Source organism: Triticum aestivum, chromosome 3B (assembly GCF_018294505.1).
Source record: "Triticum aestivum cultivar Chinese Spring chromosome 3B, IWGSC CS RefSeq v2.1, whole genome shotgun sequence".
Lineage (NCBI taxonomy): Eukaryota > Viridiplantae > Streptophyta > Magnoliopsida > Poales > Poaceae > Triticum > Triticum aestivum.
Window position 1 is genome coordinate 115,039,503 of NC_057801.1, and position 25,085 is coordinate 115,064,587.

The following is a 25,085-nucleotide window of genomic DNA, read 5'->3' on the forward strand; positions in this document are numbered from 1 at the left end:
GATGAATTTACAGCAAGGGATCCACAACGTGAAGGAGATAAACAAGAAGTTTGATTACAAGAACCGTCTCAACAAGAAGGACTTGGTGAGTGCTGTGCCCACATGATCCATCTCTTTTTAGTTTGGCACCCAAAGCATGTTCAGTTGCACATGGCACATCTGTTAGTTGGCACATACTTGTTGCAACCTGTTTTTTAACTTGACCAAGTCTTTTACTGTTTTTTCTTAGCTACATCCTGTATCTGTGTCTGAAATCGTTCACGTTTGCAGGTCATGCTGCCAGTGCTCGAGTGCACTGATGTAACCGATAAGGAGGGAGGGAGGCATTATTGGGTCTTCAATGTCAATTTGAGGGACGGACGCTTCGAAGTTCTTGATTCAAGCAGGACGCTGGATGACATTGAGCTGATGACCACCGCCTCTACCATCGTGGGGGCAGTACGCCAGCTATGGAGGAAGCATTACCCAAAGTTCAGCATCGAGCACTTCCAGATTATTGACATTGCCGTACCGAAGCAGCTCGGCAAGTAAGACAATAAGCATGGCTCTCTTCTCAATTTCTTACCATCATTTTGTAGTTTTTAAATTTTTCTACATGTGCAATCTTTAGTTTTTTAAGACACAGTACTAGTCTGCAATCTGTTTTATCATTTTTATGAGTTTCTAATGGATTATCTAGCCAGTTGCAGAGTGGCACATAAGCAGTTGCACAGTGGCACATAAGCAGTTGCACATTAGAACATAAGCAGTTGCACAGTAGAACATAAACAGTTGCATAGTAGAACATAAGTAGTTGCACAGAGTGTATTATCTTTATTGGTTTTTATTTTATGTGACACATTTTCTTTTCTTGCCCATCGCAGTAATGAGTGTGGGCTGTTCGCACTGCTTAACGCCACCGAGTGGAACGGTAGCCAACTGCCCAACTACGATCCCAAGGAAGTACTAAACATCAGGAAGAAGCTGGCATATGATTGGGTCACCAGCACGCACAACACCGCCCCATGGAGGAAGTTGCTGAGATATGAGAAGGACTAGGTCAGTACTTTTTTTCTTTCTCTGCTCCACGGAGGAAGTTGCTGGTTTGCACAATTTTTAAGCAGATTTTGTAGTTGCACACTAGTAGCAATTCCGTTTGCAAGTCAAATATCATCACTTTTGTTGATACATTAGGAGCACTGGACATACAATTGTTCAACAACTAAATATTTAACCAGTTGCCAACAAAGGCACAAATAGCAACCTTTTTTACATAGTGCATGAACTAATTCAAGGAGCATAAATTAGATGAGGGGAAATCATAGATGCTGAATGTGTCCACTTGGTCCCAACATTGCTAAAAAAACATCGTTCTTCTCCTTTTTTGTCTCAAAATTACAAACGATGAAACAGAATCACAGTAGCCTGAGTGGACACACACCAGCAGTGTGATCTGTAGATTGGCACTGGCTGCATTTGTTTTTCTTCTTTGGGTGTAACTCCACCGCCGATTTGTACCGTCGACTCTTTGCCCTACCCTTTGTAGTAGACCTTGGAGGATCCCTGGGCACAAAATCATCAGAAGCTTGTGTAGGGGATGTAGCCTCCAATGGGGCAGTAGGACCATCACGATCACCTGTGTAATAATCATATAAAAAATTTAGTATTTTTTTGTTGTGCAACCAGCACTGATGTTCGCTGCAACCACACAGCCCATGATGTGCAACTAACTGGTTGCTGTGTGCAAGTTAAGTTAAAAAAACACCTGCAGTAGCACGACCCGTCATGGTACTTGGATTGTAATCGCCTATGGGCAGAACAGGAAAAAAAGTTAGATTTTCAGCTTGATCCCCAAACTAACACAGCACACGCAACTAGGCAGCATGTTCTGTGCAACTAGGCACTACGGTATGTGCAACTGAAGTCACACACCCTAGTTTTGCTGGGATTTGGGGAAGGTATTTTACCTGGGTGATGAGCCCCCTGAGTCCTGCCTGTAGGTCCATTGGGAGTACCATGCAGGGCACTGCTAGTTGGGCCAGGCGGGGGAGGAGGTCTTTGAGGGTTGGCATCACCTATAGCCAGAACAGGACAAACAAGTTAGTCGTGTTATCTTTGATGCTCAAACTAACACAGCGTGTGCAACTAGGTAGCCTATTTTCTGTGCAACTGAGCACCATGATGCGTTCAACTGGAGTTACAAACCTAGTTTGATGGGGAGTTGGAGCAGGTAATTACCTGGACGATGAGCCCCCTGAGTGCTGCCTGTAGGGCCATTGGATGTCGTGCCCTGCCAGGAGGTGGATGAGGTCCTTGAGGGTTGGCATCACCTATATCCATAACAGGAAAAACAAGTTAGTTTTGTTATCTTTGATGCTTGAACTATCACAGCATACGCAACTAGGCATCCTATTCCGTGCAACTGGCCACCATGATGTGTGCAACTGAAGTTACACACCTAGTTAGATCAGGAGTTTGGGGCAGGTAATTACCTGGATCATGAGCCCCCTGATTGCTGCCTGGAGGTGGAGGAGGTCCTCGAGGGTTGCCATCATCTGATGGCCCCGTGGCAGCAGTCCGTTTTTTCTTTTTCTTGGACTTGTTCAGGTGGCCGATCTCGGTACATGCTGCGCGCATATGCTTGTATACAATAGCTTGTGCCTGATCAGAACCACTCGCAAACTTTGCTAGTTTCTAAAAATCGTATATCATGTTCCTCTCCCTTATCTGCTTCTTTGATTGAGGAGGCATTTCATCCGGTTGCTCATAACCAGTCCCTGGCGCACTAGGTACATCAGTAGGTGTACACCGTCTTAGCAGGTACCTTTCCGGTATGACGTCAACTCCAATATGTGTGAACACCTTGAGGATGTGGCAACAGAGGATGCCGTCCTTGTACATTTTACAGCACTCACACAAATAGGAACCCTCCTCCACCCTTGCCTGCACCAAGTAGTTTCGAGAACCATATTTGGCAACAACTTCCTGGTTCGGTGTGAGCTCAAATATATTAGCACCAACTTGGAATGCATTATAACGTCCAATCAGCACAAACTCTTCTTTGAACTTGCGGTAAAGGTCGCTAGTGTAGGTTTTGTAAGCTTGCTTCTCTATTGGGAAGTTGGAACACAACTCAATCTCAAGGTGTTCTGTCTTGTAATCATTGCAGCCTTCCTTGGCAAGGATGTGGTTCTAGATTTTTTCATATTGCTTGACGAAGTTCAGCATTGAGTTGTGTGGGTTCACATATCTTTTCAGGACGGCATTGAACCCCTCACTATGCTATGTAGACTGTAGGAACGGGAAGAACCTGTGTTTGAAGTAGCACGGCACCCAAGTTGACCTGTATTTGTACAACTTCTCAAAGTGCGTGTGCGTCATAGCCTCATACTTCACCATTAACCCAGCCCAATTCTGCTCAAACTCGTCTACAGTGAAGCTGAAGTCAACACACCTGTTGAAATCATCAGAGAGTCCTGGATTCCGGCACAACAACCAACCAACTTTTTCCTGAGCCTTTTTCATGATGTGCCATCGACAACAGCGGTGCACGGTGGTTGGAAAGATGCTTTGTATCGACTGCCTCATTGCACCACCCTGATCGGTGAGGAAGTTGTCAGGAGGTTTGCCATCCATAGCCTCTAGGAATGCTCCAAAGACCCAATCAAAGCTCGATGCCAACTCCCGCCTCACAAACACGCAACCCAGCATGATAGATTGGCCATGTTAGTTTATTCCTATGAAGGGCGCGAACGGCATATTGTACATGTTGGTCATGTAGGTCGTGTCAAACGATATGCAATCGTGGTACGCCTCCGCATAAGCTTTTCGAGCTAAGCCATCCACCCAAAATATGCTGACAACTTAGTCCTCTTCATCATATTTCACCTTATAGAAGAAGTCTGGATTGGTTTTTTGTATATCCTTGAAATGCGCAATTGTCTCAATCAAATCACCCTCCTTTGTGTCATCTCTACCGAAACTTGTACACAGATTTGTTATTGCCTTTGGTCCGAGTGGCACCATCATCTCAGATCCATAGAACTCTGCCATTATATGCATCATACGTCCTGCATAATACAAAAAAATAGTATATCCTTTTTTAGTTGCACGAATGCGCACACCCAGCTGCACAGTAATAGGACATGTGTTGGCACAGAAGATAATTGCAGGAAATGGACACATAGCTGAACCTTTTTAAAAACACTTTTGCACTTTTTGCATACAGGACATTGTGTAGTTGCACAGTAAAGACAATCTAGTTGCACAACAAGCACCAAAAGTGATATACAAAACAATATGGGAAGTTGGATACTAGTTGCACAGTTAAGTCATTTCAGTTGCACAGTAGTACCATAAGAGTTGCACACTGGACTGCCTAGAGGAAAACTTAATTCTTTAAGGGATGGATCATGTGCTCGAATGCGCACATCCAGCTGCACAGTAATAGGACATGTGTTGGCATAGAAGATAATCATAGGAAATGGACACCTAGTTGCACCTTTTTAAAAGCAATTTTGCACTTTTTGCATACAGGACATTGTGTAGTTGCACAGTAAAGACAATCTAGTTGCACAACAAGCACCAAAAGTGATATACAAAACAGCATGGGAAGTTACTGAACACCAGTTGCACAGTTAAGTCATTTCAGTTGCACAGTAGTACCATAACAGTTGCACACTGGACTGCCTAGAGGAAAACTTAATTCTTTAAGGGATATAGAAAAACACCACACTTGTAGTCAAGTTGCAGTTATACAAGATGTGCAGAAACTCCTTTTCATCAGGTGGGATGCCTTGGTGGGATCTCAAGTATTTGGACAATGAAGGTTTGTTCACGAGCGGATGATTGTGGTCACGAACAAAGTGTGTCACCTCCCATCGCCCATCTATCAGCTTCACCAACATCTTTGCTTTGCAATGAGTCTGCTTTATTGTCTCACGTTTGCGCTTCTTCTTCTTCTTCTTACTAGTACCAACCTCCTCTTTAGCAAATATCGGAGGTTCTTCTTCCATCTCCTCGTCACTGTCAACAGATTTTGGATCTGGAATAGGGTCCAGGGCAGGAGGAGCCTCAGCTCCTCCATCATCAGCTTTGGGCTTCTTGAACTTGTTACAGCAAAACTGTTGTTTTATCAATTCATTGGTGCGGGGTGTCCGTCTAGATGTGTTCATCTTGATAGAGAAACCCATCCGTAGTGCGTAGCTGTTGTAGTGATCTTTAGCAATTTGAAGGCTGTCAAACCTCATGCCAACATAGGGTTCCATAAGTTGAGAACCAGCCTCATCCTCTCCTTCTTCTTCTTGCACAGCTCCATCAACAGCCCCAGCTCCTAACTCAGTCCTCATTGGACCAGGAACATTTGCCTTGGTTCCTGTGTCATCTAAAGTATGGCTCTCTGATTGCAAAGACACCATACAGGGGCACCATGGCTTGATGGCTGGCCTACCACATTGTCATGGCCCATAGGGCTTCCACCACGACTTGCCTGTGTGTAGTAAACAGATCGCCCATTTTCTGACCAATTTCCTTGTGGTATGCTGGGTTGCTGCTGATCCATATCACGAGGAAGCTCATTGAGATCGGGAGGCAACTCATTGAGATCAAGCATTTTTTTCCTTTTTTTCGATGCTGCCACACACTCACTGCACATATAAAAAAAGAAGAAAGTGATGATCAATTGTTAATCATAGAAAAGAGTGTTTCAAACAACCTAAAAACTTAGTAAATAGGCAGTTGCACACCATTTTATGACAATCTTAGTTCCAAAAGCAACATGTCTATAGAAGAATCTTTTACTATAACATGCATGCATTTTTTGTTTCTGCACAGAGTTGTTATGTTAGTTGCACAGTTTGCAGTAAATAGTTGGCAAGAACTTGACTTATTTTTACTACAGAGTTATCTGACTTTTTCCTCTGCTTTTGTTGCAATGATCCGAAGGGTTTTCGTTTGCAAGGAGCTTATTCAGATTTTTCTGCACATAACTGGGACACAATTTGTTGCTACTTTTGCAGATGCAAAATCCAGGTGAAAGAAGAAAGAAGAATTTGATGACAGACTATAGATATATGTTTTTCGTCGCCGTTTCTGTTTCTACTTCCAGTATATTTGAACATATTTTTACGCTATAGCTTTGCAATAGGTGTGCTACCAGGATATATGTGTGGGACAAGCATATATGTGTGACTACTTTAATGTGGTTTTATGGCTTCAATAACCTTTGTTTATTCATCTGTTGCACATATTGCTGCAGAAGTTGCTGTACTGCAGTTTTTTGGTTTTGGCTAGAATAAATCTTTGAGTTGGCCAGGATGCATATATCAGTTGGCCAGCATGCAAGTTTAGTTGGACAGGCAATGTGTTCAGTTTTGTGAGAATAGATGTTTCCAATTTCCCAGGATGCATATATCAGTTGGCCAGCATGCATGTTCAGTTGCACAGTCCATGTATTCAGTTGAATAGAATAGATGTTTCATTTTCCTAGGATGCATACATCAGTTGGCCAACATGCATGTTCAGTTGCACAGCCAATGTGTTTAGTTGGCTAAAATAGATGTTTGATTTTTCATGGATCCATATATCAGCTTGGCCAGGATGCATGTTTCTGTTGCACAGTCAATGTGTTTAGCTGGCTAGAATAGACGTTTCAGTTGGCCAGGATGCATATATTAGTTGGCCAGCATGCATGTTCCGTTGTATAGACAATGTGTTCATCCGGCTAGAATAGACGTTTCAGTTGGCCAGGATGCATATATCTAGTTGGCAAGCATGCATGTTCAGTTGGCTAGAATCATGTATTAGTTGGCCAGAAAAATACGCCTTAGTTGATTTGTTGAACACATCAAAGGGGGCAGGGGAAACTTGCTTGGCATGCATGTTTAGAAAAACATGTTCAGTTTCGATCTGGGAACCCTAAGTTAGTGTGCAGATGCACTCGAGGGGGGGTGGGGGGGGGGGGGGGGGGGGTTGGTGGGGGGTGGGTGGGGCTGGTGTGTTTCAGATCTACTCTTTTTTGAAGCAGATTCTCCATGGATTTGCTGATGGATCCATGGAGTAGGGTGTTTGATGCAGTACAAGAAATGGGAGAACTGAAGAGGGGTAGAGAGGAAGTGCTTGCCTGATGTTCGTTGCCTGGTATGGGTCTGATCACCCTTCATTTTTAGATCATTTTGTTGAAGCTTCTTTCTGCTCCCATGGCGGCTATACAGGAGGAGGAAGAAGGAGCTTTGGATCCTTTTCTTCCGTGCAGGTCAAGAAAGAAGCAGAAGGCAACGTGGGGCGTGGGAGGCGTTGGGTAGGTACGTGGGGCGTGGGGACGGGGCGTGGGGACGAGCGGGCGTGGGAGGCGTGTGATGCGGGGCCTATTGGGCTAGCCGCTCAATCGGGATTGGTGGCAGCCTGTGCCCTTCATTTTCTGTACGCAGGGGGACATGACTTACCGTTTTGGACCAGTCGCTCGATGGCACTAGTGGGCAGCCGACCGCCCACTAGACGCGTCCAAAACTTTTTCATCCGAGTTACAAATTATTTTTTTATGATTTTTCAAAGATTTAAATATTTTCTGGATTTATTCCTAATTCGAAAATAATTGCTAAAACGCTAAGGGTACTCAGTTCTGTGTACACAGAAGTGTACACAGAGGATGACAAGTGGGCCAGTGGGTCCCAGTTGACCAGTCAACGTTTGACTGGTAAATAGGGGCTGGGGTCCCCCTGTCATTGACTGCTTAGACTAATTAATCCAATTTTCAACTAATCATGCAATTAAACTAATAAATCCTAATTAATTAAGTTAATTAATTACCTAATTAATTAATTATGTTTATTTATAATAATAGTTTTAAACCTTTTTTAAACAAGGCTAGGGCGTTGGGGCCCGCTAGCAGTGGCACCAGGTCACGGGGCGGGTTATTGAGGCTGCGGGCGTGGGCGCCCGTTCGAACACGCACGGGCGTGAGGGCGCGCCGTGCCTGGATGGGACTGCGCTGGTGACGGCGGTGGTAGGGGCATGTGAGGGCGACTGGCAAAGGGGAAGGGGCCAGCGCGCGCGGAGCGGAGGCATCGACAGCGGGCACAGGCGCGGGCGGTAGCAGGAGGAGGCAGCGACGGTAGCGGTGCTGCGGGGCAGCGGCAGCGGCAGTAGACAGCGTGCGGCCGCTGCTTGAGCATGCTAGGCACGGCCGGGTCGCCGTGTACGCAAGGGCAGGGGGCGTACGGGGTCGCGCGGGAGAGGCAGGGCGCGACTGGGAGCGGTCGGTGCAGCACGGGGTGGCCGCGGTGAGCACGAGGCCGATGCGGGCCAGCGAGCATGTGCGGGCAGGCTACGGGGTGTGGCCGAGTGCAGTGAGCGCAAATTGGACACGGCGGCGGGCGTGCGGGGCAGAGAGAGTGGGGGGAGGAGGCCGAGGCTCACCCACGTTGGTGGGAAGAAGGGTGGCGAGGCCTGGGGGAGCTCATCGGGAAGGGGATGAGGATGCGGTCTGGTGACATCATAGTGTTTTTATTTTCTATTTCCTTTTTCTTTATTTAATTTAGCTACTGATTTGTTTTTATTTGAGTAACCAAATATATTTAGTTGAATGTTAAACTTAACACATAAATCAGGCACAACATTGTAGTGTTGCATAAAAAGTTTCAGAGCCAAAGGAATTGTTCAAGCATTTTTAGAAATTGAATAAGCCAATTAATATGATGTTGGACCACTTTATATTTTCCTAGGGATTAAAAGGTGAGTCAAATGAAGTTGGTTTCATGAAGAAGATGATCCCGGGAATTTATAGAATTCCGTGAACATTTTAGTTTTACTGCTTGAAGAAATAATTTATTTGACTTTATTTTAAAATTTTGAATTTGAACCGATTTGATCTAAGCGAGATTGGTAACAGTAACAGCGATGACATGGCCTCATCAGGAGGGGATTACTGTAGCTTAAATATCCGGGCGTTACAATTCTTGTCCATTACAAGAAATCTCGTCCCGAGATTTAGGAGGTTGAAGGAAACAAAGCGGGGTATTCATTGTCGGTGTCAAAACCGGCGGATCTCGAGTAGGGGGTCCCGAACTGTGCGTCTAAGGCTAATGGTAATAGGAGGCAGGTGATACGATGTTTACCCAGGTTCGGGCCCTCTCAATGGAGGTAATACCCTACTTCCTACTTGATTGATCTTGATGATATGAGTATTACAAGAGTTGATCTACCATGTGATCGTAGAGGCTAAACCCTAGAAGCTAGCCTATGATTATGATTGTTTTTTATCCTACGGACTAAATCCTCCAGTTTATAGACACCGGAGGGGACTAGGGTTACACAGAGTCAGTTACAGAGAAGGAGATCTACAGATCCGAATTGCCAAGCTTGCCTTCCATGCAAAGGAGAGTCCCATCCGGACACGGGACGAAGTCTTCAATCTTGTATCTTCATAGTCCAACAGCCCGGCCAAAGTATATAGTCCGGCTGTCCGAGGACCCCCTAATCCAGGACTCCCTCAGTAGCCTCTGAACCAGGCTTCAATGACGATGAGTTCGGCGCGCAGATTGTCTTCGGCATTGCAAGGCGGGTTCCTTCTCCGAATACTCCATAGAAGATTTTGAACACAAGGATCGTGTCCGGCTCTGCAAAACAAATTCCACATACTAGAGAGCACAATATTCCACAAATCTAATCTGCTGATAGCTTTTCATAGCGTGACATCACGCCACGGCTCGGTCATTATTCGAACCATTTTTCACAACCCGCCACCGCACAGATCGCGAGGCAGTTTTATCGGCACGTCTTGTCGAAGCAGAGATCGTGTCCCCTTATCATGGGATTCTCATCAATACGGGTGTGGGTAACCCAACTGTGCCGTCAATCATGGCGCTTGGGGAATAAGCGAATTTACCAGGCAAGTGGGGTGGCACAGGATCTCCGCTGCCTTTATAAGGGGATAAGAACTCCCTTTTTTACCCATGCCTTCTTCTTCCTCTGCTCATCCATTCCTTTTAGCCTGAGCCCTAGTGCCCAAGCGTTCGTCTTCTCTGCCCAAAAAGGTTTTCCAAAAATGTCTGGATCTGGAGTAGGAGGCAAGTGGATGGCCTCTACCGTCCGGGAGAAGGATATCAAAAAACTTCGGGGGGCGGGTATTTGGCTAAAAGAATCGGCCACCGTCTCCGGACGGTGGGACAGATCGTCCCTACTCCGGAACCCCATGAGAGGGTGGTATTCCTCACTCATTTCGTCCGCGGGCTAGGGTTTCCCCTTCTCCCATTCGTTCGCGATATCATGTATTACTATGGGATTGATTTTCATGATCTATCCCCCAATTCCTTCCTCAACATCTCGACATTCATCGTCGTGTGCGAGGCCTTTCTCCGTATCCCACCACATTTCGGCTTATGGCTGAAAGTTTTTAATGTGAAGCCCAAGGTAGTGAGCGGCGAGCATGCCGAGTGAGGAGGCGCCATGGTGAGTTATATGCCCAATCTTACATGGCCAACATGTACTTTCAATGATTCTGTCAAGGAGTGGCAGCAGCAGTGGTTTTACATCACCAAGCCGCACATCAAGGAATGGGCCACTGCTCCGAAGATCAGATCTGGAGCCCCCTTGCGACTTACGTGCCAGCCCAAGAAGGGCCTCAACTGGGCTTCGTCTGACAAACTATCGGTGCTTCAGATGCACGTACAAGTTATGGAAGACAAGAACATCAAGCTCGTCAATGTAGTCCAGGTGATGTTAGTTCGCCAGATTCTACCTTGTCAACACCGGGCTTGCAATTTATGGGAGTTCGACCCGGCCAAGCACCAGACCCTGCTAGAGCTCTTTGGCTCCTCGCACAAGGACATATGGAAGGTGCTTTTCAAGTCTGGAAAATCGTGGCCGGCCTCCGCCAAGGACCGCGGGTACCAACTGTCCCGCCCTGCAAGTTCGGTGAGTAATTGCATGTTTGACAATTCATATGTTTTATTTGCATATCCTTAGGAAAATGCTTAATGTGTTTCCCATAAATATCCTAGGGCTGGTCGGATCTACTATCCGGCCCCGCTGCCATAAGAACCGGCCGGCCCACTTCTGATGAAGATGCTGGTCCCGGCGCCTTACAAGGCACCGAAGAACAAGGCCGAAAAGGAGGCCAAGAAGACCAGGGGCGGCCTCCGTCGCCGTGGTGCTTCGGACACAAAATCTGAAGACTCCAATGCCCATTCTTCCTCCGAGGAGGATGAGGAGGAGGAGGGAGACGAATCCCCCATGGGGGGAAGAAAGAAAAGGACGGAATCCACATCGTTGGAGGCCGAGTCGCCTAAAAGGGGAAAAACACCCCTTCCAGAGGAGTCCACTGCCGCCGCCATAGCAGCCCGGAGTGGGATCCCAGGGCCCAGCCCCTGGTGAACTCGTGAGTATAAAATCTGAACATGCTTATGTGTCCAGACTTGTCGTGGCATAACATTTTAATCTGAGCCATACTTTTTACAGTCCTGCGAGGTCCCGCGCCGAACAATCCTTGTCGGAGGATTTGCTGGGTTCGGATGCTATGGAGAGCGGGACACCCCCGAAGGCCCCCTCCCCCAAACATGTGAATGACACCGAGGTTTCGTTCCAGGAGGACCCGGGCCACGGAGGGGAGGGGGGGGGGGGAGACCGCAAAGGCGGTGCCAGGAGGCCAAACCTCAGGGTCCGGACACATGGGAGAGAAGGCTCCCGTGGATGTCGATGGCGGGGGTCGTCTTGAATCCGGCCCCCAGCCGGACATAATTCCGGATACCCATAATGCCCCAGAATCAGGCAGGCAGCCTCCGTCGGCTGGAGGGGGTGTGTCTGTTCTGCCGGCAACCTCTATCCAACCAAAGGTGCCAGATGCTTTATTGGCGGCGCTGAAGAGCGCCTCCATCGTTGATGAACACCGTGCCCTTATGGGTGCGGTGATTGAAAAGATTCAGTCTGCTGAGAGTGGACTGAATGAATCCTATATCAGCCTCATGAGAGGCTTTGAGGTATGTTTTATGAGGTTTGGAAGAGTGTCATGATATAGATAGCAGCCCCTGATACACTATTCGGTGAAAGAAAGAACCGGACAGAGGATCAAATTTATGTTCGCAGGAGATTTACTTGATGACATATATCTCCTTTTAATAAGCATGCGTCTGTAGCATCTGCCGCCTCTCATGCTGTGGAAGTATCCAGGCTGAGGCATAGTCTAGAGCGGGCCGAAAGAGAACTTGGCCGAGTGCAGAAACAGCTGGAGGATAACCAAGGTATGCAGAAACCTTGTTTATTTAGCACAAATGAATAAGTGTGCATGATGAAAATATTTTTATGATGTGCTCTAGGGGCGACGGACGAAATTGAGGCTCTTAAAAAGGCCGTGGTCAAAGCCGAGAAGAAGGCAGCCGCAGAGCAGGCTCTCTGTGAGAACCACGAGGCCAGAGTTATTGAGGCTGAGCGAGAGCTTCAAGAGACCGTGAAGAAATGCAGACCTTGGAGCATAGTTTATCAGGGAAAGAATCCGAACTCTCACAGGCTCGCCAAGCCGCAATTGATGCCCAGGGGAAGCCCAAGGTGCCCTGAAGGAAATCCAGGAGGCGAGGAAGTTTGCGGCTGGTAAGGCTTTTTCTATACAAAGCGGGTATTTGAAAGGAGAAAATCAAGTTGAGAGTTTAAATTCTGATTTCTCCAAGGGTATTTGCGGAGCTGCCGCGCAGCATATCTGATGCCACCCAATTCTACCAAGCTGAAGAGAGGAATACTGTGGATAAGCTCTTCTGGATGCAGTATCTGGCGCCGAATTATCTGGTGCCTTTCTCCGATCAACTGAAGCAGCTGGTCAAACTGCATAAGGCGGCCAAGCTAGCCATGAAGGATTTAATTATCTGGCTGTGGCGCACCGAGCCGATTCTGAGCAGTTACTTTGGGCTCGTGAAGCGGCTTGTGAGTGCCTGCCCTCGACTCGAAGTCATCAAGCGGTCGGTCTGCATAGAAGGTGCGCGAATGGCTTTCGCCCGCGCAAAGGTGCATTGGGGGAAGATGGATGCGGAAAAGCTGATGACCGAGGGACCGCCGAAGGGAAAGGAGCACTGCAAACCCGAGCTATATTATGAAGGTATCTTGAAAGGAGCCCGCCTTGCGGTGGAGCAATGCACCAAGGACATTATATTTCCATGAATACGGTCATGTTTGTCCTTTGTAATGTTTGAACAAGGTCATTTCTATCATTGATTGCTTGTCGTTTGAAAGTTTTTCCTCCTGTGCAACCGTTTTATATACTAATCCTGAGAGTTGGCCAGTCGTCGGCTTCTGCACCCACGTAGTAAGTACGGGGGTGTTCGGGATAAACCTGAGCACTCTTTATCCCAGTTTTGGGTCCTTGAAGGAGGTGTTCAGCACAACGAACTAGGCAATCAGACTATAGGGCTTTATCACTCTCACTTAGCCATAGGAGTTTTAAAAGGAAGGTAGGCGCAGCCCCTGGTGTTTGGAAGACCGCACGAGGGGCTCTATAGGCGCCTGATCGGAAGAAAAGCCGATCCCTCGCACGCTGCATTGGTTATGGGATTATGCAGAAGAAATCCTTAAAGATTTTACAACCTCTCGAACAGCTGACCAGCTCTCGCTACATCATGACAGTCAGTTTTCGGCTTTCTCTATTGAGGTGCTTATTCGGAAGAACTGGGACACAATCGGAGTAGTTCTCCCTGTGCCACCTTAGCCGATATAGCGGAACGTAAGGTACCAAAACATAGGAGCCGGGCAAACCCAACTATTGACCCAAGACATGATTCAGAGCTGATGCATATAATGCTATAAGTTCGGGGTGCCTAACTGCCGTGAAGGTGTTCGGACTTTTTTGTCATAGTATGGGTACAATGAAGCCCCTGGCATATTAAGGCATATCATGGTATGCAGCTTCCTTTTAACAAAAGAGTTTTAATAAGAAATAGCAGCAGACAAGCATCATATAAACTCACATGTTGTATTTGAATAATACATCAATGCGTATGAGTACATGTAATGTGATAAAAAGAAATATGACTGCGGAACCTGCTGAGACCAGGCGGGAGGAAGGTGTATGCGGATCCGGAGTGTGGTCGGATGATCATAGAGGGGAATATCTAGGGATTCCCTTACGCGCTCGTACTATCTTCACGCCATCCATCCTGGCCTACGCAAAGGTGAACCTGCAAAGAAAATGTAAGACATGGTTTTGCGCCACAGAGCGGTTGAGCCGCGGTATGTGGCTTGTCTTAACTTTTTGCTGGAGTGTTTTTAATTAAGCTCCAGGCGAGCTGGGCTATCCTGCCGCACAGTAGTTCGGACTCCTTTGGCGGTGTCCAGGAGCTCGGCCGTGCCATTAACCGTGATGACGCCGCATGGACTGGGCATCTTGAGTTTACGGTAGGCATAATGTGGCACTGCGTTGAACTTAGCAAACGCGGTTCGTCCGAGCAATGCCTGATAGTCACCGTGAAAGGGGACGACGTTGAAGACTAACTCTTTGGTATGGTAACTGTCCGGAGATCCGAAGACCACTTTCAGTGTGATTGAGCCCGTGTAATAGGCCTCTACGTCTGGTATGACACCTTTGAAGGTGGTTTTTGTGGGCTTGATCCTTGAGGGGTCGATGCCCATTTTGTGCATTGTATCCTGATAGAGCAGGTTCAGGCTACTGCCACCATCCATAAGTACTCGTGTGAGGTGGAATCCGTCAATGATGGGGTCAAGGACCAATGTGGCCGAACTGCCATGATGGATACTGGTAGGATGGTCCTTGCGATCAAAAGTGATCGGGAAAGAGACCATGAGTTGAACTTTGGGGCGACTGGCTCTATTGCATAGACGCCCCTTAGTTCACGCTTCCGCTTGGGAATATGGGTTGCTTATATCATATTCACCGTTTTCACCTGGGGAGGGAATTTCTTCTGTCCTCCTGTGTTCGGTGAACGGGGCTCCTCGTCGTCATCTTCGCTTTGAGACCCCTCCCCCTTGTTTTCGGCACCTGACCTGCCGGCTTGTCTGAAGACCCAGCATTCTCTGTTGGTATGATTGGCTGGTGTTCCTAGGGTGCCATGAATTTGGCATGGACAGTCGAGTATGCGGTCCAGACTGGACGGGCCTGAATTGTTTTTGTTGAATGGCTTTTTCCGCTGAACGGACATGGAGCCACTGAATCTGGCATTGACTGCTGTGTCTTCGGCACTATCGCCGTTTCTGCGACGCTTGTATTTGTTGCGCCGTGGTTTGTCATTGCTATCCCTGGCTTATGATGTGCCAGGATTGCTTGCTGTGTTGTTGCTACGAGCCAACCAGCTATCCTCGCCCACACAAAAGCGGGTCATGAGTGTGGTGAGGGCTGCCATGGACTTTGGATTTTCTTGGCCGAGATGTCGGGCAAGCCACTCGTCATGGTTCTTTTTAGTTAGGAACCGGGTCCAAAATTTCCTTGCTGACTTTCTGGGCTGTTGAGTTATATGACCTAGATCATCAGCATCCGGTGGACGCACATAAGTGCCCTGGAAGTTGTCAAGGAATGTGTCTGCCAGGTTCTCCTAACCCCCAATGGAGTTTGCCGGCAAGCTATTTAGCCAATGCCGAGCCGGTCCATTGAGTTTTAGTGGGAGGTACTTGATAGTGTGTAGATCATCTCCGCGGGCCATGTGAATGTGGAGGAAGAAATCTTCTATCCATACCGCGGGATCTGTAGTGCCATCGTATGATTCAATGTTCACGGGTTTAAACCCTTCTGGGAATTCATGGTCCATTACTTCATCAGTGAAGCATTGGGGGTGTGCGGCGCCTCTGTGCCGGGCTGCATTGTATTCGGTCCGGCCGGACTTTTGTCTGGTGTGACGGTAATCGTCATGCATTGTGGCACGCCCCCATGATCCGTAGATCGATCTTGACTGTCCTACTTTGTTTTCCAATACGTCTCACAGGTCCTTCGTGTAGCCCCGGGCCTTCGTGTTTTTTCTTGATTGGCGACGGGGTGCGGTCTGGACTTTGGGCTGTGAAAGTGCAACTATCCCTAGGTGGTTTTGGTAATTCCTAACAACATATAGCTCATTGAGCTAATGCTATTTCAAGATAAATATTTCAGGAAACCTCAATGATTGGCATGGCATGGATGAGAAAAGTGGACCCCTCAAAATGCTAAGGACAAAAGGATTGGATCAACCTCAAAGCTCAAGACTCTACATTTTCTATTTTAGTGATCCAAGATCACATTGAGTCTATAGGAAAAGCCAATACTATCAAGGAGGGATGAGGTGTTGCTTAATGAGGTTCTTGCTCAAAATGCTTAGTGATATGCTCCAAAACCCTCAACTACTTTCTCACATCCACATATGACCTAAACCAAAAGTCAAACTCGGCCCCACCGATTCTTTCCATCCGGCGCCACCGAGTTCAGATGTCATAGCCACTGCCACAAAACCTAGGAAAATTGGTTTCACCGATAGGGATCTCGGTCTCACCGAGATGGGATTGTAATCTCTCTGTTTCCCTTCATAACGTTTCGGTACCACCGAGATGAGCGATTGGTCCCACCGATATTGCAATGTAAACTCTCTGTTTCCCTTTCGTAACATTTCGATCTCACCGAAATGAGCGAATCGGTCCCATCGAGTTTACCTGACCAACTCTCTGGTTTGCTTATTACAAAAATTGGTCCCACTGAGTTTGTGTAATCGGTCTCACCGAGATTACGTTATGCCATAACACTAACCATATCGGTCCTACCGAGTTGCATGTCGGTCCCACCGAAAATCCTAACGGTCACTAGATTTGCTGAATCGGTCCGACCGAGTTTCTCAATTTGGTCCCACCGAGATTGGCAAGTTGTGTGTAACGGTTAGTTTTTGTGTGGAGGCTATATATACCCCTCCACCTCCTCTTCATTCGTGGAGAGAGCCATCAGAACGAACCTACACTTCCAACTTACATTTTCCGAGAGAGAACCACCTACACTTGTGTTGAGGCCAAGATATTTCATTCCTACCATATGATTCTTGATCTCTAGCCTTCCCCAAGTTGCTTTCCACTCAAATCTTCTTTCCACCAAATCCAAATCTTGTGAGAGAGAGTTGAGTGTTGGGGAGACTATCATTTGAAGCACAAGAGCAAGGAGTTCGTCATCAACACACCATTTGTTACTTCTTGGAGAGTGGTGTCTCCTAGATTGGCTAGGTGTCACTTGGGAGCCTCCGACAAGATTGTGGAGTTGAACCAAGGAGTTTGTAAGGGCAAGGATATCGCCTACTTCATGAAGATCTACCGCTAGTGAGGCAAGTCCTTCGTGGGCAACGGCCATGGTGGGATAGAAAAGGTTGCTTCTTCATGGACCCTTCATGGGTGGAGCCCTCCGTGGACTCGCGCAGCCGTTACCCTTCGTGGGTTGAAGTCTCCATCAACGTGGATGTATGATAGCACCACCTATCGGAACCACGACAAAAACATCCGTGTCTCCAATTGCGTTTGCACTCTCCAAACCCTTCCCTTTACATTCTTGCAAGTTGCATGCTTTACTTTCCGCTGCTCATATACGCTTTGCATGCTTGCTTGAATTGTGTTAAGATTGCTTGAATTGTGCTAAGTTTGCTAAAATCTGCCAAGAACTAAAATTGGGAAAATGATAAGTTTTTATTTGGTCAAGTAGTCGAATCACCCCCCCTCTAGACATACTTTCGATCCTACAAGTGGTATCGGATCTTTGGTCTCCATTTGCTTTGATTTCCATAGCCTTTGGTCATCATAGCCTTGGTTTCACAAGCTAGGAGAGTATGGCATCTAGCGAGGGAAACTATCACCGTAGAGGTCCTTACTTTGATGGTACTAATTTTGCTAGTTGGAAGGATAAGATGAAAATGCATATTCTTGGACATAACCCCGCCATTTGGGCTATTGTGTGTATTGTCTTGCAAGGTGAATTCTTTGATGGGAGAGAACCGAACCGTGAAGCTAGCGCGGAAGAGTTGAAGATGCTGCAATACTAGGCTCAAGCTTGTGATATCGTCTTCAACGGATTGTGCCCTGAAGAGTTCAACAAAATCAGCCATCTTGAGAATGCAAAGGAAATTTGGGACACTTTCATTGATATGCATGAAGGTACCGACTCCGTCAAGGAATCCAAGTTGGATGTGCTTCAAAGTCAACTTGACAAGTTCAAGATGAAGGATGGTGAAGGCATCACTGAAATGTACTCTAGGCTTGCTCTCATTACAAATGAGATCGCCAGCTTAGGAAGTGAACAGATGACCAACAAATTCATCATCAAGAAGATATTAAGAGCCTTGGATGGAAAATATGATACCATTTTACATTGATCCAAATGATGCCCAATTACAAGAATCTCAAGCCAACGGAGGTCATTGGAAGAATTGTTGCTCATGAGATGTCACTCAAGGATAAGGAGGAGCTCCACAAGAAGTCAAGTTTGCTTACAAAGCCTCATGTGAAGCTCCCACATCATCAAGTGAGAAACATACCTTCAATGAAGAATTGAGCCTAATGGTGAAGAACTTCAACAAGTTCCACAAGAGTAGAAGCAAGGAAAGAAGCTCCAAGTCAAGGTCCTACAATGACAAAAGATCTTCTAGCCGAGAGCGTAATTGCTACAATTGTGGAAGACCCAGACACTATTCCAATGAGTGTACGGCTCCCTACAAGAGAAGAGAAGAATCACCTAAGAGAAGAAGTAGAAGAGAAGAATCACCACCAAGAGAGAGGAGGAGCAGAGATGATCGTTATGAACGAAGAACATCCCGGAGAAGCAAGGATTCGGAAAGGAAGGACAAGTCATCAAGGAGCTACACAAAACGAAGACATCAAGCTCATGTTGGTGAATGGGTATCCGGCTCCGACTCCGACAATCACTCTAAGAGAAGTTATCGCTCTGACTCCGAACATACTCAAGATGAAGGTGTTGCCGGTCTAGCACTTGTGTCAACCAACTCCTACGACATATTTGATTCATAAAATGAAGGACTTGGAAGATGCTTCATGGCTAAAGGCCCAAAGGTATCACACCCTGAGTATGTTGATTTCAATAGTGATGAAGGTGACTTGTTAGGTGATGATGATTTACTTGTTGACAACTCTAGTGATGAATACTATGATGAAACGTCAATTAATCATGTTAATCAAGATAAAACGAATGACATTGATAAGGAGAATATTGAGCTTCTAACTAAAGAACTAAACACTCTTAAGTAAACTATCTTAGGAGATCATCGAGAACTTTTAAGGACTCATGAGAAGTTACGCTTTGAAAAGCTCAACCTTGAGCAAGAGCATGAGTTCTTAAAGGCAATCAATGATGATCTTCGCAAGAAAAGTTCTTCTTACATTGCCAAGCGTTTACTCTTATCTACTTACATGCCTCAAGTCAAGTCTAGTAACAAGAACAAGAAGGATTCTTCCTCTAGTAGTAACAATAATCATGCTAAATCCAATGTTGTTACTTCCAGTAGTTCTCTTGATTCCACTAATGATTCTCTTAGCCAAGTTACACTTGAGCAAGAAAATAGCTTATTGAAGGGAATTATAGAGAAAGGTGTTTACAAGAGCCTTGCCGAGAGTAAGCAATTCGAGGAAATTGTACGCAAGCAAGGAAGGCACCGGAAGAACCAAGGTGTTGGTTTTGAACGAAAGTTCAATGCCAATGGAGTTGAGTGGGAAGAAGATCAATACCCCAAGACGAAGTTTGTTCCTCAACAAGAGAAGTATGATCCTACTTCCTTCAAAGGAACACAAGCTCAAGATGATCTTCCACCACAAGACCACAAGCAAAAAGGCAAGGATAAGCTTCAAGAGGAGATTGATGCATTTGAAGAAGGTCCCAAGGCCTTGGTCAAGTGGGTTCCCAAGACTACATCAAGTTCTACTTCATCAAGTATGACTACAACTCCAAGGATTCCCATCAAGATGGTGTGGATCCCGAAGAAGAAGAACTAGAGAGTTCTTGAGGGTGACTCCGCCAACATACTTCACTCTTATCATTTTTGGCAAGGACAAGTGCAATCAACTTCCACATCTTGCACTAGTTCAAGGAGTCACAAACCCTCTTGTTGGTAAGACAAGGGACAAGGTAACCTAATGCTTTCGTGGACATCATCTTGTGTGTGCATCACTCTATGTCTATGGATATCCTTGTTTGTTCCTTGTGGGACTAACCAGTGTAGGTATTGAAAGTGCAACTCACTCCAATGGATTGCTCCAAATGATCTACATCAACATCGAGCATCCACATCTTCAACACCTACATGAAGTCATCATCGACAAAACCCAAGGTTAGTTCATCCCTCTTAGGGGGGATCTCACATCTAGTGGGAGCTTTACTCTAAGAATTGAGCTAAAGCAACTCTAATGGTGTGAACACAACAATGCAATATGTAAAAGTGGCAACCCCACTTGAGCTTAAACGATGAGTATGACCTATGATCAAATATTCTCATTTGACTCCTAAGTCAATATACTCATATATAGATGACCTAGTCATCGCCAATTGCTTGATAGATGCTAGAATGGTTGTGCATGCTTTGCCACATATTTCATTTGTCATTTTATTGTGTGAGCATGTTGGTTGTATATTTTACTCATTCGAGGACATCCAATTGTTGATTTGATTGTTTGGTTTCTTTTTTTTGCCAAGTGGATGGACAAGAATGCCTAAGAATCCTCTCTAGCTATATATGATTTTCTTGTCTCAAACTCTATTCATGCTACATCACAAAGTTTGATCAAGTCAGGTTCGAACCACTCTGTGTGAGGAGCACTCGGAGTCCCCGATTCGTCATAGACTTAAACTTCCAAAACTTCTTTTTGCGTTTCCGTCTGACCGATTCATCCATTTCGGTCATACCGAGATCACTAAGTTGATCTAGGTTTTCAATCTCGGTGCAACCGATTTGAACTTTTCGGTCACACCGAGTTGTTCCACTCGGTCACACCGACAGGGTCAGGCTATATATATTCCCGGGCCAAAATTTGGAAATTACTCAAAACCCCTTCGCCCGCGCTCAGCTTGCTCTTCCTCCCTGGGTCCTCGGGTCGTCCTCCTCGTCGCCAGCTGCCTCCCGCCGCTGGTCTCCGCCGCCGTCAACGGGAATCAACTCCGCCGTTGCCGCCGTAGCAGGTCCATCGCCGCACTTAGGGTATGGACTTGATCCTTGTGCTAATCTCACTCTGATTCCTAGCACATTGATTTGCCATGTATCTTGCCACGATTGAGATCATTCTATCCAGTGAAAGCACTCCGTAGTTTAGTTGTGGATTGAAAATTTAGGGTTAGGTTTCCGCCGAAATCATCTCGGACCAACCGACTTGTAGAAATCGGTTCCACGGATTTGGCTAAGGCCATTGCACATGTGATTCTCGGTCTGATCGAGAATTGCAAATCGGTGTGACCGAGATCAGGACTTTGTGAAACCCTAGCAGTCTCGGTACCACCGAACTGTGACTCGGTCTAACCGAATTCACTAGTTTAGGTTCCAAAACCTGCTTTAGTATCACCAAGTTTTCAAATCGGTAGATCCGAAATGCTTTCCATGGACTAAGTTTTTGACTCAATCTTTTGCAAAAACCTCTGTACTTTGTGATGCTCATCTACTCTACCTCATCTATATCTATTCACAGGGTCTGCTGTCAATGTTTGCAACATGTCAGATCAGAGTGACAGTCAGAACAAGTCTGAGGAGCAGGTTCACTTGAGTGAGGGCACTAGTCCCTCTAGTAGCTATGATGGTAGCAGGAGCACACCTAGCAACTTGCCTAAGGCAGCCACCAGGGCCAGAAAGAAGAGAACCTCAGATTCTGAGGATGAAGACTATGTGGCTGTTGAGGATGAGGCCACCTCCAAGAAGAAGGTGCTAAAGAAGGAATATGTCACAACTACTGCCACTAAGCCTGGTATGAGGACCAAAGCACCTGCAAGAAGAATTCCCATGTCTAAAGCCAGAGCCTCTACTCAAGTACCTTTGGAATCTGAACCCAAAGAGGCTACTGTAGAAGGGAAGAGAGGGAAGGAAAGGGTCAAGAAGACCATGGCCAGGGTTGTTGGAAAGCCTTCCACGATGGAAGAAGAAGAGGAAGATGTTGCTACACCAGCACCTAAAGCTGAAAAGCTTATGTGAGATGCTATAAGATCATGGGCTGCTCCATCAAAGCCCAAAGAAGATCCCAAGGCAGCTGTACCAAATCCCAAAGCTGCACCCAAGAGGAATACAAGGAATATTCCTGCTAGAGAGAAGAACAAGGCCCCAGTGCCCGAAGCAACTCTAGAAGAAGAAGAAGATGATGAGACACATGTCTTGAGGAAGTTGAAGCCCAAAATTTCAGATCACAATGATGTTCATCCAGTAGCTGAGGACATGAAGCTCAGGAAGAATGCAGGAGTCAGACAATGGAGATTGACTGATCCCTATGCAGTTAGGAGAAGAACTGCTGTGGACTACAGGTTCCATACAAAGGAACAACATGACTTCTATGAGACAGTGCTGCTTGACAAGAAGCCAATAGTCTGTGATATGAGATGGGTGGACTGGAAGTACATCAGGGAAAATGAAGAACACTATCCTGGAGTCTATGATAGTTTCAAGTCTTGTGGATTAGAGGAATTTGTTGGGCAGAAGCTCACAAAGTGGACTGATGAGCTTATTATGCAGTTCTACTCCACAACTCATTTCTACCCAGATGGAAGGATTGTCTGGATGTCTGAAGGTACTAGGTACCAATCAACAGTTGAAGAATGGGCAAAGTTGATCAATACTCCTAAGGAGAATGAGGATGACTTGGATGTCTATGCCAAGAAGAAGAAGGATCACAACTCCATGGCACATATGTACAGAGAGATCCCAGATGCTGCTCTTGAGACACACAAATTTGGATCAGTACATTACCTTCTATCAGGTTTGCCAACAATCAACTGGATCCTCAAGCACACTCTATTGCCAAAGTCAGGTGATCACAAGATGATCAGAGGCCATGCAATTAACCTGCTTCACATATTTGATGTGCCTCAAAAGTTCAAAGTCATGAGCCTAATTGTGGAAACTATCAAGAGGACAACTGCTGATCAAAAGAGAAGTTGTGGGTATGCCCCACAGATCCAGGAGCTAATCAACTCCAAGATGGGCACATATCTCTTGGACAAGGATCACAAGCCCATCTACCCAGACTTTGAGGACAACACAATGGTAATGGATGAAAATGAACCATCTTCTGTGCAAGCACAAGAGAAGAAGGGGAAGGCAAGGGCTGAGAAGGCTGCTAAGATGCCAACTGCTGAAGAGGCATCTCAGATCTTCCTGAAGAGCAAGCAAGATCAACTTGGATACTTGATTGCCTCCACTCTAAGGATTGAGAAGGGCTTGGCCACCCTGACTCAAACCAGGAGAGCCTGGAGAGGATCATGGAGCAGATGTTCTATGATTTAGATGTGAAGGTGACTGAGATACAGTTAGTTGTTGAGCAACTTCAGGATGAAGTGCAGGAGAAGAAGGGCAAGACTACCACTGATGCATTTGCTAGAGTGCCCAGAAGTCAGAGATCCGCTGCAGTGCTAGTTACAAACACCAGAGCAACTTCATCTGCACCAGCAACAGCTTTAGTACCACCAGCTCTAGTAGCCACTCCATCAGCTCCATCAACCTCAACTGATGCCTTTGTCCTTGGAGTTTTATCTACACCACCACCTGAAGACCAAGCCTGAGAGTCCTTTAGTACTATGCATCTTCTATGAACTTTTTGGTAAATTGTTGCCAAAGGGGGAGAAGAATGTATGGATCATAGGCTTCGAGAGAGAGTGTTGCTTTTTATTCTCTCTTATTTTGGTGGTTGAACTTTATTTGCTTGTTTGAGATACTCTATGCTTTTGTGTGATACTTGGTTGATCATGTGGTTGATCATATACGATGCTACCTTAATGCTTGTTGGATGACATTATCCTTTTATATCTATATGATCATTCACTTTGCTTGGTGATGAGTGCATGCATTTAATTATTATCATTTTGAGCGCTCCACCAAGATGTATGTGACATGAAAGAGTAACCCATGATCCTAACTCATTGTGCATTTGCAGTCCAAAGCAAATCTTAAACTATGCACAAATTTAGGGGGAGCTCTTGCCTTTCACATACTTTTCAAAGCGATAATGTTTTTTCAATCATATTATCATTTGTCAAAGCTTTGATCTCTATGTTGTCATCAATTACCAAAAAGGGGGAGATTGAAAGTGCAACTATCCCTAGGTGGCTTTGGTAATTCCTAACAACATATAGCTCATTGAGCTAATGCTATTTCTAGATAAATATTTCAGGAAAGCTCAATGATTTGCATGGCATGGACGAGAAAAGTGGACCCCTCAAAATGCTAAGGACAAAATGATTGGCTCAAGCTCAAAGCTCAAGACTCTACATTTTCTATTTTAGTGATCCAAGATCACATTGAGTCTATAGGAAAAGCCAATACTATCAAGGAGGGATGAGGTGTTGCTTAATGAGGTTCTTGCTCAAAATGCTTAGTGATATGGTCCAAAACCCTCAACTACTTTCTCACATCCACATATGACCTAAACCAAAAGTCAAACTCAGCCCCACCGATTCTTTCCATCCGGCGCCACCGAGTTCAAATGTCATAGCCACTATCACAAACCCTAGGCAAATCGGTCTCACCGACAGGGATCTCGGTCGCACCGAGATGGGATTGTAATCTCTCTGTTGCCCTTCGTAACGTTTCGGTACCACCGAGATGAGCGATCGGTCCCACCAAGATTGCAATGTAAACTCTCTGTTTCCCTTTCGTAACATTTCGGTCTCACTAAAATGAGCGAATCGGTCCCACCTAGTTTACCTGACCAACTCTCCAGTTAGCTTATTACCAAAATCGGTCCCACCGAGTTTGTGTAATCGGTCTCACCGAGATTACGTTATGCCCTAACCCTAACCATATCGGTCCTACCGAGTTGCATGTCGGTCCCACCGAAAATCCTAATGGTCACTAGATTTGTTGAATCGGTCCGACCGAGTTTCTCAATTCGGTCCCACCGAGATTGGCAAGTTGTGTGTAATGGTTAGTTTTTGTGTGGAGGCTATATACCCCTCCACCTCCTCTTCATTCGTGGGGAGAGCAATCAGAACG

At 46.0% G+C, this 25,085-nt stretch overlaps 1 pseudogene; it reads right to left on the reverse strand.

Moving 5' to 3' along the window:
• Positions 1 to 1,394: 1,394 nt before the first annotated feature.
• LOC123067376 (uncharacterized) overlaps positions 1,395 to 25,085 on the reverse strand; it is a 41,828-nt pseudogene continuing 18,137 nt past the window's right edge.